The sequence below is a fragment of the Octopus bimaculoides genome, chromosome 6 (genome assembly GCF_046866305.1).
Source record: "Octopus bimaculoides isolate indiv1 chromosome 6, ASM4686630v1, whole genome shotgun sequence".
In the NCBI taxonomy this organism is placed as follows: Eukaryota; Metazoa; Mollusca; class Cephalopoda; order Octopoda; family Octopodidae; genus Octopus; species Octopus bimaculoides.
Window position 1 is genome coordinate 11,230,014 of NC_142933.1, and position 15,000 is coordinate 11,245,013.

Below are 15,000 nucleotides of genomic sequence, written 5' to 3' on the forward strand. Positions count from 1 at the left end.
TTACTAATGTAAGCAAATTCTTAAAAAAAGTCGAAAAATGAAAGACAAGAAGGCAAATGCAGCAGATAAAATACGAAGTGAAGCATTAAAATATCAGATAAGAATAACCTAGTATTAATAATAGATTTATGTAGTGTATGTGAGTTGACACATACTAACAGAGATTAAATAGTCTTTGTTTCATTACGAAGAGCTGGAGGCAGGCGCGTGTTTACAGTGTTGCCCTCACGGATCGTAAGATTGTCGTTTCCGTTCATGGATCGGGCGATGGGCTTTGTTCTTGAGCAAAGTGCTTCTATTTACCTTGCTCCAGTTCACTTAGATGATAAAAATGAGTTATCCTGCGACGGAATGGTGTCTCTTCCGGGGTGCGATGTACGCATGTATGTATGTATGTATGTATGTATGTAGGAAAGTATGTATGTATATATGTATGTACTCCATAGAATCCTGAAAACTGACCTTATGAGCTTACGTTTCGGGAAGGACCTTTGAACTAACATCTCAAGTCTACATTTAGTGTAAATGTATAAACATAATGGATCAGGTGACCAATTTATTACTAAAATTCCTCTAACAAAGAAATGCAGCAAAAATATACGAGGGTGAGTCAAAACTTAATGCCATTTTGTTTAGGACAGGCATAATTACCAACACAGGAACATGTATCATACATCAAAATGAAGCTGGTCCTCCGTGGATCACATTCCTACTTCTCAACATAGTCACCGTTTCTCTCAATAGCAATGTTCCACCACCGAATGAGAGCATGTATCCCTGCCCCGTAAAATTCTGTTGACTGTTCTTTGAGCCACTTCTTCAATACAGTTTTAACTCCCTCGTCACTGGAATAAGGCTTGCCTCTCAAACCCTCTTTCATGGCACCAAAGAGATGATAGTCTGAAGGCGCTAATTCTGGTGAGTGTGGAGGTAGTGAAGAAGTGGCTCAAAGAACAGTCAACAGAATTTTACGGGGCAGGGATACATGCTCTCATTCAAAGGTGGAACATTGCTATTGAGAGAAACGGTGACTATGTTGAGAAGTAGAGATGTGATCCACAGAGGACCAGCTTCATTTTGATGTATGATACATGTTCCTGTGTTGGTAATTATATCTGTCCTAAACAAAATGGCATTACTTTTTGACTCACCCTCGTACAAGGAAGTAAGTGAACTACTAAATAGTTTCAGACAAGGAACGGGAACGTGAAGAAGTATTTAACTAAAAGAGACACTTGTGAAAAGATTTGGAGATAAAAATCAAAATGTTTGTATAAACTACTTCGACTCTACGAAGATTCATGATGAGTAAAATGTGGTAAAATGATTGGTTGTTTATCAAAGCTTGGGATACGAGGCAAAGATTTGCAAATGATAACAGTGCTAAGGATGGAAGAGAGACAAACCAAGAATTTGAAATTAAAAAAGGAATTTGACAACGCTAATTATGATACTGAAAGCTATTTAGCAATTAGAAGACCTTTAGAGAAGTAGAAGTGATATTAGGCGTATCAATAGGAAGTGTGAACAACGTTAGACGTAAGACGATACTGTATTATTAAATGTCAACATAGATGACCTACAGAACTTTGTACATTCAGAAAATGACAAAGAAATATCGCATGGATTAGAAATTAATGAATAGAAAAATAAAATTAATTGTAATCAGTAAAAACCAGCAGTTAGCAACAATTAATATTAGAAATGTGCGATTAATGCACGTGGGATATATATAGCAAGAAAACAGGAAATATGAATCAGAACACAAAAGAAGGATTGAGATTATTAGAATGGAAAGTTCTCTTATTTCCAGACGAGACAAATAGTGATGAAGTGAAAATAAAGAGCAAGTTGACATTCTAAGGAAATTGCTTGTGTTGTACAAGGGTCCTGTGAACGGAAGTATTAAGATTCATTGATACTCGGAGTTGTGCTGAAAATTAACTAGTGACCCTATTCAGGATATGAAATCATGATTAATATCACCCAAATGTTCGAAGGCGTTGAGCTGGCAGAATCGTTTGTAAGCCGAGTTCAAATTCCGCAGACTTCGACTTCATTGTTCTACCTTCCAGGGGTTGATAAAATATATTCCAACTGCGCAGTGGGGACGATGTAATCGACTTGCAGCCTTCCCCATAATTGTTCGCCTTGTCCCAAAATTTGAAATCAATACAATGTAATTGGTTTAATCGACTGCAATATTTTTCTGAATCACTGGAAAACAAACACACAAAATAGACAGGAAGAGGTTTCATCTTTGAATCAAAGCCATTTCTTTTTTTCCTATTTATTTCAGTTTTTATTTCCATAAGGTTCTTTGAGACTGTTTTATTAAACGTAGTGGTTAACATTTCCAAACTCTTTCAAAATTCTTCTTCCTTCTCGAGCCATACCTGGCTCATAAGGGTCGGATTCCCGGTTTCATTGACGTACAGGCACCCCATCTGTGAGGGCCGCCGGTAAGTCGCAGGTGAACTACTAGATGCAAGAGCAAAGAGTGAGAGAAAGTTGTGGCGAAAGAGGTAGCTGAGTGTCACCATTACCTTCTGCCGGAGCCGCATGGAGCCGAGGTGCTCTGCTCATAAACATACACATCGCCCGGTAAGATATTCGAACCCGCGATCCCTCGACTGAAATCTCCTTCCTCTAACCACTAGCCCATGTGGCTCCACTTGTTTCTATGCATGCTACCATTGAAATATATCCGATTTATTCATTTAAACTTGACAGAGTGCTTGGTATGCAAATAAAAATGGAAAATATGAATTCCAACTACGATGATGAAAGAGAGCAATTAGAAAATTTAAATAAATAAATAAATAAATAAATAAATAAAAGATGCAATACCAGGCAGTGGCTTTCATGGCTTCTGATCTTAACTGATTGGAAATGTTATCATGTACATTGTTTTGTTTTGGTATAAAAGATGGGCTACAGCAAATATTCTGCTCAATACCACAGATTTGCTTGTCAGTTGTTTGACCTTAACCAGTTGAGCATGTCCTTTGGCCGCTGACGATATGCGCATCTCTGATTACGAGCAGATGTAGTGGAGGAACATCATAGATATGTGTTGAAAGGAATTCCTTGGGATTTGGATAGTTCACATTTAGAAACATGGGTGTTTCGTTCATCATACTTAAACAAGCTGTATTCAAGGACCTTATGAGCGGGATGGACTACTCAACCTGAAGAAAATTCAATTCTATCTGCTCTCTCACTCAATAATATTAAAAATAATACCGATTTCACATTTTGGCAATAGGCCGGAAATTTTAGGGGAGATGATGAGTCGATTACATCGACCCCAGAGCACAACTGCTACTCACTGTATCGACCTCAAAAGGATGTCGACGGAATTTGAACTCAGAATGTAACGTCAGATGAAATACTGCTAAGCATTTCACCCGCCGTGTTAAAGATTCTACCAACTCACCGCCTTGAATAATAATAATAATAATAATAATAATAATAATAATAATAATAATAATAATAATAAATAAATAATGCAATACCAAACAGTGGTTCTCGTGGCTACTAATCTTAACTGATTGGAAGTGTTATCATGTACATTGTTTTGTCTTAGTATTAAAGATGGGCTACAGCAAATACTCTACTCAATACCACATACTGAGTATCTTAACAGACATGATAGAGCAGCACAATATATTCACTAGGTAACTTGCAAAAACTTGGACTTGCCCCATGATAAAAACTGGTGGGAACACAAACCACCTCTAGTGCTTGAAAAAAATCACATCTCACTCCTCTGGAACTTCACCATTCAAACTGACAGAAAGATAGATGCGAATAGGCTAGACGTTATATTGGACGACTTCAGACATGCCTCCTCATTGATATGACTGTCCCAATCGATATAAACGTATCTGACAAGGCCTAGTATAAAGATCTTGAAATAGAAATTGGCAAAATGTGGCACCTGGAGACTAAAACAATACCTATTGTCATAGGTGCCCTAAGAATGATAGCAAAACGGGGCTGATTGCTACCTAGTTCAGATACCAGGAAACCCCAAAATGGCAGAAAATCAAAAGATAGTGCTCATGGGAACTGCCCATATCCTACGTAAAATACAGTCTATGTAATCTCAAATTTTAAAACAAATTCATAATTTTCTTGTTTTCTTTAAACATTCTCTAGAACAACAATATGTGCAAAGACCAAATATGTGAAACCCTAGGCATAACACCAGCATGAACTTCTAACTTGTTGTCTCTTCAGGTCTCTGGGAGAAACTTGGAGCCAACTAGTACAAATACAAACCAAAAGTCAAACAAAATGATAATAATAATAATAATAATAATAATAATAATAATAATAATAATAGAGATAACTCGAATGTGGAATCTAAAAACAGAAACAATTCCTATCATAGTAGGTGCCTTAGGTATAATAAAAAAAATATTCAGACAAATACATAACAAAAACACCAGGACTTACAAATATATATAACATACAGAAAATTGCACTACTGGGCACTGCACACAGCCTATGCAAAACACTTTCAATACAGTAACCATAAGAGCATCACAGAAAACCACAGCACATACCCAAGGCACACAGAGCTGCGCTCGGTAGTGAAGTGAAAGCACGTTATAAAAATAAAACTACTGAACAATAATAATAATAAGAAGAAGAATAACAAATACCTTGATGTAACTGATTCGAAATGTTATCATGTACCTGGTATATTTTGTGTTGGCATAAAAGATGGGCTACAGCAAATATTTTGCTCAATGACACACATCTGCTCGTTAGTTATTTGATGTTCACCAGTTGAACATGTCCATTAGAGGCTGACGTTATGTGCATCTCTGATCACGAACGGGATTATTGGGGACGCATCATAGCCATGTGTTGAGAAGGATTTGGGGTGGGGTTAAGCGGGATAGGCTACTTGACCCGAAGGAAATTCTAACTAGCCCTCACATTCAATGTCATGCGTTGCTTATCTCATTATGATAACGCTTATCTCATTATATATGCGTGACCACGTCTCGCCCATATAGTTGTGATGTACGTGCCTGATGTACTCTTATCAGACGGGTCGTCATGATGGATATACTCGACTTCGTTTATTTGAAACCTAGTGTCACTTTGATGTCGTGCGCTGCTCTCTCACACAATAATAATAATACTAAAATAAAAAATAGTAATAATAATATCCATGATGATGATGATGATGATTATTATTATTATTATTATTATTATTATTATTATTATTATTATTATTATTATTATTATTATTATTATTATTATTATTATTATTATTATTATTATTTTATGTTTGACTTTTGTTTTGCATTTGTACAAGTTGGATCCAAGTCTCACCCAGAGACCTCAAGAGACAACAAGTTAGAAGTTCATGTAGGTGTTATGCCTAGGGTACCATATATTTGGATTTGTACAGTTTTGTTCAAGTGAATGTTTAAGAAACCATAAGAAAATTATGTGTTTGCTTTAAAATTTGAGATCACATAGACAGTATTTTACGTAGGATATGGGCAGTTCCCATGAGCACTATCTTTTGAACTTCAGCCATTTTGGGGTTTCCTGGAATCTGATCTAGGTAGTAATCAGCCCGTTTCGCTGTCATTCCCAGGGCACCTATGACAATAGGTATTGTTTTCGTCTTCAGATTCCACATTTTGCTAATTTCTATTTCAAGATCTTTATATTTGCTCAGTTTTTGGTAGGTCTTGACAGATACGTTTATATCGATTGGGACAGTCATATCAATGAGGAGGCATGATTTTTGTCTGAAGTCTTTCAGTATGATGTCTGGCCTATTTGCGTCTATCTTTCTGTCAGTTTGAATGGTGAAGTTCCAGAGGAGTGCAATGTGATCATTTTCAAGTACTGGGGGTGGTTTGTGTTCCCACCAGTTTTTATCATGGGGCAAGTCCAGGTTTTTGCATATTACCCAGTGAATATATTGTGCAGCTCTATCATGCCTGTTGAGATACTCTGTAGGCGCAAGCAGACTGCACATGGAGACAACATGATCGATGGTCTCATTTTGTTGTTGGCATATACGACATAATGGGGAGCTGCCGTTCTTTAATATGTTGGCCTGGTAGTTCTTTGTAGGTAGGCATTGATCTTGGGCTGCTATGATAAACCCCTCTGTTTCTGATTTCAAGCCAGAGGCCATTAACCATTGGTGGGTAAGGGCTTTGTCAATATCTGCATTATTCGCTCTCTTTTGGGTATTTGCCATTGAGAGGTTTTCCATGCCATTTTTCAGTCATAATAGCTAAGGCAGCAATTTTAGCACGGGTTTTCAAGCGATAAAAGTAAGACTATTGAATAATAATAATAATAATAATAATAATAATCCTTTCTACTCTAGGCACAAGGCCCAAAATTTGTGGGGAGGAGTACAGTCTATTACATCGACCCAAGTACTCAACTGGTACTTAATTTATCGACCCCGGAAGGACGAAAGGCAAAGACGACCTTGGCGGAACTTCAACTCAGAACTTAGCATCAACAACAACAACAATGACAACAATCCACCAACATAGAGAAATATATCTTTGGTAAACTCGAATAAGCCGGCAGCTCAAAAGCGAAGTATACCTCCTCTCTGAACAGAAATATGTGCGAGAGAATCGGTTTAGTTCATCGATATAAAACGGGATGAAACAACTTAAGCTCACCGACTTCTGATTGCATTAAAAAATATCTACGTATGTACGATTCAAAATGGAAATCAAATGCTTTTGTTGACATTCTCTTTTTTTTTGTTTTTTGTTTTTTTGTTATAATTTTAAATATTTATTTCTAACCTATTTCTTGTTCTATTCTAATCTTATTCGATTCTAATCTATTTTCTGTTCACTTCATTTTCTCTCTCTCTCTCTCTCTCTCTCTCTCTCTCTCTCTCTCTCTCTCTCTCTCTCTCTCTCTCTCTCTCTCTCTCTCTCTCTCTCTGTCTCTCTCGCAAAGCGTCTACTTAAGACTGATTTATTGAAATATTAAAAATAATTTTCAACTTGGTTGAATACAGTTTTCAATACTATTCATTCAATTTCCTCTTTGACAATTACACTATATTAGGTTACTAAAACAGTATACATGCACGCGCGTGTGTGTGTGTGTGTGTGTGTGTGTGTGTGTGTGAGTGTGTGTGTGTGAGTATGTGTGTGTGTGTGTACATATGTGTATATATCGCAATTTTGTTTTTAAATATGTATGTATTTTAGTGATATATTATTATGAATATCTTTTGATACAAACACACGCACACGCACGCACGCACGGACAGGCGCAGACACACACACCTATGCAAACACACACACACACACACACACACACACACACACACACACACACACACACACATATATGCTGTTTTAAATAGATACATATTTCCGAAAAAATCATTTTCAGAGGAGAAGAGAATAATCTTCGTCTTAAAAAGTAACATATATTTATATATATATACACGCGACGCTCACCCGCACGCACACATTTACACACACACACACACACACACACACACACACACACACACACACACACGCACGCACACACACACACACACACACACACACATATATATATATATATATATATATATATATATATAGGGAGAATTCACAAAGAAATAAAAGACGAAGACAGGTGGTGTAGAAGACAGATAGATGTATTAGTATAACACTCGGGAATTGAAAAAGTCTTTAACGTTTCGAGCCTACGCTCTTCTAAAGAAAGGAACACAGAAAGAAACAAGGAGAGAAACAAGCAGAGAAAAAAAGCGTACATACATACATAAATATATATATATATGTGTGTGTGCGTATGCATGTGTGTGTACATGTGTGTATATGAATGTGTGTATGCATGTGTGTATACACATTTATGTGTGTGTGTTAACTGTACAGTAGTCAACTGGAATCACGAATGGTGTGGTGGTGTGTGGCATGGTTTTGTAATTTGTATCAAGTCGTATGTAGTCGCCTAAAAGCATAGCTAAGCTCTCACACTCTCTTCACTTTCCCATACGTGTATCGAGGTCATGAATGTTGGAAGGAGAACAGGCTGCAGTTGGTATTTGCTTTAGATGAGTAAGACAGAGCAACGTAACAGTAAATGCCTGACTGAAGTCACGAAAGGGACAACTGTCCATGAAACTTAGCGACTATGTATTTTTACACCCGATATTTAGGATTCTTTGAACCAAAAGAAGTTTTACTCTAGGCACATGGCACGAAATTTTGGCCCGCTTCCCCTGGCCAGTCGATTAGATCGACCCCAGTGCGCAACAAGTATTTAATCTATGGACCCCGATAGGATGAAAGGCAAAGTCGACCTCAGCGGAATTTGATCTCAGAACGTAAAGACAGACGAAATACCACTAAGCATTTCAACCGGCATGCTAACGTTTCTGCCCGCTCGCCTCCTTTCAAAGTAAAACATATTCTTGTCTACTTTAGGCACAAGGCCCGAAATTTGTGGAGAGGGGTCCAGTCGATTATATCAACCCCAGTACGCAACTGGTACTTAATTTACCGACCCCGAAAAGATGAAAGGCAAAGTCGACCTCAGCGGAATTTGAACTCAGAACGTAAAGACAGACGAAATACCACTAAACATTTCGCCCGGCTTGCTAACGTTTCTGCCAGCTCACCGGCTTTCAAATTAAAGTATATTGCGTGATCTGGTGTTTGATATAAGCAGCGACGCCTCATTTCATGTACATATCCTTGTGATGGTGGCGATTTGCTGGTGAATAGTTGGATGCAGTTAGAAAACTATCAGAACAAAAGACTAGGAGCCTACATTCGTTTTACGGAGGATATTATTCCTCAGCCCTTTGGACTAATACTCTCAAGTATTGTCACCCCACACTGTCAAATTAATAGTGGAACTTGAGACAGTACAGTTGTACTATACCAGCAATAATGCATTATTGGAACAGTTAGGTGGAGACTGAAAGAATCTCGATTCTACTTAATATGGGTTAGATGTGCGGTTATATACGTTTGTGAGGTCTTAGATGTGTTAGCACCCAACGTTGCCATCGTGAGTTATATTAGACACCTAGCAGACAACTAAACTTACACTAGACACGAAACAGATTACGCTTGAATCCCAAGCGTATTGCAGTACCTGGCTCGCATTCTAGACGCGAGGCGTGGAACCTGTGGAACCTTTGGAACCCACACATCGCGTCTATGATGAGGACCAGGTACAGCAATACGCTTGGGACCTACATCTATTTAATATCTTGCTGAAAAGCCTGAAAGATTCATATGAAATGGTGATAGACGTTTTCAAGAAGCAACTTGGACTTCTGCTACCAATGCTATGAGATGAACCAACACGGCAAGAAACTGAATAGAAGACAGCAATATCAAATTCTCTTATTCACCAAATGCCAATCGCAAGAAAATGGTCATTGAAAGATGATGATACTGGCAGTCCCCAGCATGGCCACTGCCACTGGGCACAAAGCGCATAATATATATATATATATATATATATATATATATATATATATATATATATATATAAAGAATATTAATATTCATGAGAGATATTAATGTGGCCGCAAGCTGAAACGGTTTTGGCAAAATTAATATATATATAAAAGAAAATATTTGAAAATCTATGAGGATTAGTTAAAGTTTTTGGAGTGTAAAGGTGATTTGTAACAAAATGTAATTTTTTTATAATTTTATGAAATCATTTTGTTCTTTTATTCTTTTATATGTTTCAGCCTTGAGGCTGCGACCATGATGAGACACCGCCAGTGAGGATGTTACTAATCTTTGTTTTTGAGGTGTTGGGGAAGAAGTTTATATATATATATACATATATATATAGAGAGATGTGTGTGTATATGGATGTATGTATATTGCTAGATAGATAGATAGATAGAGAGAGAGAGAGAGAGAGAGAGAGCGAGAGAGAAATAGACAGACAGACACACACACACACACACACACACAGATAGATGGAAAAGGACATTTTCATCATCATGTAGATAAGTATATTTTCGTTATGTGTGTATGTATTTAAGCATATATAAGTATAAGGCTCTGTACATTTACACATGTATATGTGTATATGTATTTGTGTGTGTATGGGGCGCATACGTTCGTATGTGCATAAATAAATGTTTCCTCCTCGAGCCATGTTAGGATCATGAGGGCCGCTTCGCCGGTTTCCATGGCCTATATATTCCCCACCTGGACCGTGACAAGATTATTCCGTTTTTGCCGGCTGAGTGTACTGCAGCAACGCAAAATGAAGTGCTTTGCTCAAGGACACAACGTGTCCCCCGGTGCAGAAACCGAAACCACATTCTTACGATCGTGAGTGGAACACCCTAACCACTAAACCACGCTCCCCCTCTGTATATATGTATGTTATTTACGAAATGTAATAAGTATTTTATTGTCTTCTTTGTGAACCTAAACCACTAAACACATACACACAGCACATACGTACAACACACACACACACACCTATATGCACACATGAATATATAAATATATATATATGTACACATATATATCGGCGCAGGAGTGGATGTGTGTAAGTAGCTTGTTTACCAACCACATGGATCTGGGTTCAGTCCCGCTGCATGGCACCTTGGGCAAGGGTTTTCTACTATAGTCTTGGGCCGACCAAACCTTGTGAGTGGATTTGGTAGACGGAAATTGAAAGAAGTCCGTCGTATATATGTATATATATATATATATATATGTGTGTGTATGTGTTTGTATATGTTTGTGTGTTTGTCCCCGCAGCATCGCTTGACAACCGATGCTGGTGTGTTTACGTCCCCGTAAGTTAGCGGTTCGGCAAAAGTGACCGATAGAATAAGTACTAGGCTTACAAAGAATAAGTCTTGGGGTCGATTTGCTCTAGCATGGCCGTAGTCAAATGACTGAAACAAGTAAAAGAGTAAAAGAGAGTAAAAGAGTATATGTACCTAAATATATTCATATACGTATATCCATGCATATACATTTGTATATCTAAATATGTAAATGTATGTACGCATGTATATATCACAAAAATCTTTCCAGATATTAATAATGGATGATATAATGGATAATATTTTTATCCGTTCCAATGAATATTTTAAACACTCTTTTATTCGTGAATTATCGAATTCGAAATATATACCAGCTTTGATTTATAATATACAAATATACACATGAGATATTGTACGTAAAATATTTATAATTCCTAATTTTTTCATTGAAATTCCTTATCAAGAGAATAGATAACCATACGGAGGCGCAATGGCCCAGTGGTTAGAGCAGCGGACTCGCGGTCAGAGGATCGCGGTTTCGATTCCCAGACCAGGCGTTGTGTGTATTTATTGAGCAAAAACACCTAAAGCTCCACGAGGCTCCGGTAGGGAGTGGTGATGACCCCTGTTGTACTCTTTCGCCTCAGCTTTCTCTCACTCTTTCTTCCTGTTTTTTTAAGTAACGCTGCGATGGACTGGAATCACGTCCATCTAGGAGGGGGGACACATACGCCGGGAAACCGGGAAACCGGGCCCATGAGCGTGGCTAGGTGTTAAAAGGGCCGAAAAAGAAAAGAAGATAACCATATATTCAGTTTTGCTACGAAGCTTGTTCGTTTCCTTTTATCAGTTCTTGCATAATTGAAAATTTCTTAGTTGCTATTCACTATATGATTCTGGCATTAATGAAAATAAAACGTGTGACTTGACTTGCCAGTCACGCATTTACCAGAAATATATGTGTGTGTATGCGTGTGTGTACACAAACATGTGCGTTGCTTTATGTTGAACGAATGAGAAAGGAGTGCTCAATACACATAGAGGAGAGAGTTTTATTATTGCAAATGAAGCTTGCGAGTCGGGAGATGAATTCCCAGCTCCAGTTTCGAAATATAATTATATATAAATTAGCTATATATTCATTCACATATACCTGTATACACACACGGGCACACACATATGTATACATGTGTCTGTCTACGTATATATAAATACATACGTATCTATCTATCTATCTATCTATCTATCCATATATATATATATATATATATATATATATATATATATATATATATATATATATATATATGCAAATATATATACATACATACACACATACATACGTACCAGGAGTGGCTTTGTGATAAGTAGCTTGCTTACCAACCACATGGTTTCGAGTTCAGTTCCATTGCGTAGCACCTTGGGTGAGTGTCTTGTACTATAGACTCGGGCCGACGAAAGACTTGTGAATGGATTTGGTAGACGGAAACTGAAAGAAGCCCGTCATATATATATATATGTATATATTTGTGTGTCTGTGTCTGTCCCCCCCCCCCCCCTCAACATCACTTGACAACCGATGTTTGTGTGTTTGCATCCCTGTAACTTAGCGGTTCGGCCAAAAATCAACTGATAGAATAGTTTCTAGGCTTACATAGAATAAGCCTTGGGGTCGATTTGCTCGACTTAAGGCGGTGCTCCAGCATGGCCGCAGTCAAATGACTGAAACAAATAAAAGAGTAAAAGAGTAATATGTATATGTATGTATATGATCAATCTTCTCTATACCTCTCTTATATAATATCAATTATTGATATTCCGATACACAATAATTCTTTTTTATATTGCCTTTCAGTTCTTAAAAATGCTTTTCCTAATACATATTTGATTATTTTTGTGTTTTCCAAGGGATGTATTTCTATGATGACCTCTTATTTTCATTAACGGCTCTATGTATTCACATACTATGCAGTCACGAACAGAGAGAGGCTCCATCTTCACCACTCCAGAGACCAATCACAACGTTCAAGGCGAGACAGCGAGGAGGAGAATACGAGCAATACAACTCTTGACTCATATTCATTTTACTACAAGTAATTTATTTTATGAACTGGTATATCATCATTTTGAATTTTGTATGACGGATAATGTAATCGTTTCTTGTTTAGTCTGCTATGTTTTAAGATATCAAATTAAAGCGAGAATAACAAAAAGAAGCAAATTCGAGCGATTTTGATTTATTAGTTCCAAACTCGAAACAGAACCAAGCGCAGCGGAAATTGCTCGCTGTTTCAACGAATCTTTTGAACGAGTTTGAACGAGGGAGCGTCAACGTATGTGAAGTTGATAGATTTTCCTATTAACAACGAGTGAATGAAGACCGATATTTAAACAGAGACAGGCCACAAAAAAGACTAAGTCTTAATAGAAAAATTAAACGCTAATCATTGAATAGTTTGCATCAACTGAAGAAATATTGCATGATCAAGAATACTCAGCGCTTCTTTTACGCCAAAAGAAAAAAAAAAGAATGTATTATTTCATTGAATTGTGGCGTGAAGGAAGATGGGATCTTCACGATAGCGGACGGCATTCACTGACGGAAGAGAACTAAGTGAAGCAGCAATATATTATCCCAAAGTGAAGTTGCATCAGATGAAGTATATATGGTTAATGTTTGGTGATTGGCGTGGGCAATCATCCACTATTATTACTAGAATTCTGTAGCACACCGGGCAAAATGCTTAGCGGTATTTCGTCCATCTTTACGTTCTGAGTTCAAATTCCGCCGAGGTCGACTTTGCTTTTCATCCTTTCGGGGTCGATAAATTAAGTACCTGCTCCGTACTGCGGTGGATCCAATCGACAGCCCTTCCCGCCAAATAATTTTGGGCCTTGTGCCTATAGTAGAAAGGATTATTATTTGAATTCTGGTGAAATTATCGTAGCAGAAATGTATTGCCTGGAAATTGTCAAAATTCCACGAGTACGACATTTCTCTCCACCATTGTTCAGTAAAAAGAGGTCAAAATCTTTATGACAACACCCAACCACAATTTACGCAAATACAGCAGAAATAAAATTCAAGTTGACTACGAATCTCGACCTCTCACAATTTACACTTCAGGCCCCGTTCTCACTGACAACTACTTTGCAAAAAATTTTATAATTTTTTTAAAATAAGGGTATTCAGTAACCAAGCCTGCAGCTTGAAACGTCTTTAAACAATTCATAAGTTCCACAGGGTCCAGAAACCTATTCTAGTGAGATAAACATAATCGTTTGAGATGCATAAATATGTCGATGCCCCTGGTTATTTTTCTAAGTCTTAAAATGTATTCTGAATGAAGTAATATTTTTAAAACTGACGGTTAAAAGGCAATTTTACGAGCTTGATATATGTGTATGCGCGCGCGCTGTGTGTGTGTGTTTGTGTGTGTGTGTGTGTGTGTGTGTGTGTGTGTGCATACAGACAGTAGGTGAGAGCTAGATATGCTCAGTATAGTAAATACAGTATTGCTCACATGAATTTAAACTAGGTCCACAGCGTTGAGTTGCTCTAGGAGAAATCCAGAACGAGCTGGCGTGAGATGGTGATTCAGATAAACACGATTGACAAATATATACATACATACGTATCTACTCTCTCCTTCTCTCTCTCATTGTCTCTCTCTCTCTCTCTCTCTCTCTCTCACACACACACACACACACACACACACACATACATATATATATAGATATATATATATATATATATATAGCTTGAGACATAACATTATATATATATATATATATATATATATATATATATATATATATATATAATGTTATGTCTCAAGCTACTGCTATCTAGCACCTTCTCTGCTCAACCTCTACACGTCTGCTACTCAACTGCTACTGAACAGTCAATCTACCGTCAGTCAACTCTGCTACCACGATCAAACTACCTCTATTTATATGTCTTGGTCGAGCCTACTTCTTCCCTTGAGGGCTTCGTCACAACAATATATATACGAAGCAAGTTGAAAATAATGGTCAGTACATATTTTACCTTTATTGGACCAAATTTGGCTTACAGCTGTTTCCAGTAATCATTATAGGTACATTACTGATAGGTTTACTCAACTGGTCTATTGGTTACTTGAGAAAAATTGAACAAACTAAGAAAATTAATGCTACTTTCATCAAAGCCAGTTCTAATT

At 37.3% G+C, this 15,000-nt stretch overlaps 1 protein-coding gene and 1 long non-coding RNA gene across 8 annotated transcripts in view; one reads left to right on the plus strand and one right to left on the minus strand.

Annotated features, from left to right (window-relative positions):
• Window positions 1-6,744, plus strand: part of LOC128248164 (uncharacterized) — a 14,172-nt gene extending 7,428 nt beyond the window's left edge. Inside the window, exon 2 of the long non-coding RNA XR_008264466.2 lies at window positions 6,377-6,744. This is a non-coding gene — a long non-coding RNA (uncharacterized LOC128248164). The remainder of the gene's footprint in view (window positions 1-6,376) is intronic.
• Window positions 1-15,000, minus strand: part of LOC106871985 (FMRFamide receptor) — a 335,494-nt gene that overhangs the window by 207,845 nt on the left and 112,649 nt on the right. The window contains exon 1 of one of the 7 annotated variants that reach the window (XM_052969024.2): window positions 4,674-4,878. The exons of the other annotated variants lie outside the window; for them this stretch is intronic. The gene's annotated coding sequence lies outside the window, so the exon portion shown is untranslated. Of the gene's footprint in view, window positions 1-4,673; window positions 4,879-15,000 lie in introns of those variants that run through there. 7 annotated transcript variants of the gene reach the window in all.